This window comes from Mus caroli, unplaced genomic scaffold, assembly GCF_900094665.2.
Source record: "Mus caroli unplaced genomic scaffold, CAROLI_EIJ_v1.1 scaffold_24668_1, whole genome shotgun sequence".
Classification (NCBI taxonomy): Eukaryota; Metazoa; Chordata; class Mammalia; order Rodentia; family Muridae; genus Mus; species Mus caroli.
Genome location: NW_018391002.1, coordinates 3,103 through 4,885, shown reverse-complemented (window position 1 = coordinate 4,885; position 1,783 = coordinate 3,103). Strand labels below are relative to the sequence as shown.

General features: G+C 40.9%; 1 pseudogene across 1 annotated transcript; it reads right to left on the bottom strand.

Annotated features, from left to right (window-relative positions):
• Positions 1–779: 779 nt before the first annotated feature.
• On the bottom strand, positions 780–1,573 carry LOC110288942 (annotated as a pseudogene). The gene has a single exon (XR_002377313.1). The product of XR_002377313.1 is annotated as a 40S ribosomal protein S3a pseudogene (transcript).
• Positions 1,574–1,783: the final 210 nt, after the last annotated feature.

The window sequence follows — 1,783 nt, the reverse complement described above, 5'->3', positions numbered from 1 at the left end:
TACTTTGATGTTGACTACTGGGTTGCTGTGTATTGCTTTTACTCTGTTTAGGTATGGGCCTTGAATTCCTGCTCTTTCCATGGCTTTTATTATGAAGGGTCATTGGATTTTTTCAAATGCTTTCTCAGCATCTAANGAGATGTTCATGTGTTTTTTGTCTTTGAGTTTGTTTATATAGTGGATCACGTTGATGGATTTCCAGATATTAAACCATCCCTGCATCCCTGGGATGAAGCCTACCTGGTCATGATGTATGATCGTTTTGATGTGTTCTTCAATTCGGTTTGCCAGGATTTTATTGAGTACTTTTGCATTGATATTCATAAGGGAAATTGGTCTGAAGTCTCTTTCTTTGTTGGATCTTTGTGTGGTTTAGGTATCAGAGTAACTGTGACTTCATAGAATAAATTGGGTAGAGTACCTCCTGTTTCTATTTTGTGGAATAGTTTGAGAAGAATTGGAATTAGGTCTTCTTTGAAGGTCTGATAGACCTCTGTCCTCAACCCATCTGGTCCTGGGCTTTTTTTTGGTTGAGAGACTATTAATGACTGCTTATATTTCTTTAGGGGAAATGGGACTGTTTAGATCATTAATCTGATCCTGCTTTAACTTTGGCACCTGGTATCTGTCTAGGAAATTTGTCCATTTTATCCAAGTTTTCCAGTTTTGTTGAGTATAGCCTTTTGTAGTAGGATCTGATGATTTTTTGGATTTCCTCAGGTTATGTTGTCATGTCTCCCTTTTCTTTATTTTTTTTTCACAAATAGGACTTCTTATTTGTCACTATTAAAAATCTGGATTTTACACTGATTCTTGGACTGGTGGTTCATATCCATCAGCTCGCTCAACCTTAGCACCCATCTCGTCTCTAGCTGCTTTGCCAGAGCTGGCGCCTTCCCCATGCAGCTCCATGAGCTTGCCCAATTCAAACTTGGGTTTCTTCAGCATTTTTACTTTTCTAACAAAGACATCATGAAGAGGATAAATGGACTGGCAAGCCTTTTCTGTCTTTCCCAATGCTGTCTGGAATCAGTTTATTAACTACTTCCTTCAAGTCATTGGTCTGCACCTCTCGGGTCATGATTTCCATCATCTTCTTCCGGATCTGGTGGACTTGCTGGTGCTGGGCATATGATGTCTTTCTTATCTGGTTGTTGCGTTTCTTAGTGAAGCCAACACAGAAAAGTCGGAGCAAATACCCATCGGTCGTCTTGACAGCAATGTGAGCTCAAATCATGGTCTGCCACTTCTTGACCATGGAGCACATTTTGTCCCGGGTAAGATCCATACCATGGAAGTTAGTCAGACCGTTTTTGCCCTGAACGTCCTCAGTGATTAGCTTGAATTTTCTAAACGCAACTTCATCATTCTGTAGATTGGCAAGGCTCACTTCAAACACACGACCCTTGAGGCCATCAGAGGCAATTTTGGTTCCTTGAGTCCTCGTGACTAGTATCTTCCCGATGTTCCTAATATTGAACATGGCAGGAGCTTTCTTAGAAAATGAATCGACCACTTTCTTCTTAGCTCCCTTCTTGCCACCTTTCGTCAGGTGCTTCTTGCCAACCGCCATGGTGCCGACCGGCCATGTCTCCCATTTCATTTCTGATTTTGTTAATTAGGATACTGTCCCTGTTCCCTCTAGTTAGTCTGGCTAAGGGTTTATCTATCTTGTTGATTTTCTAAAAGAACCAGCTCCTGGTTTGGTTGATTNATTGTATAGCTCTTTTAGTTTCCACTTGGTTGATTTCAGCCCTAAGTTTGATTGATTATGTCCTGCTGT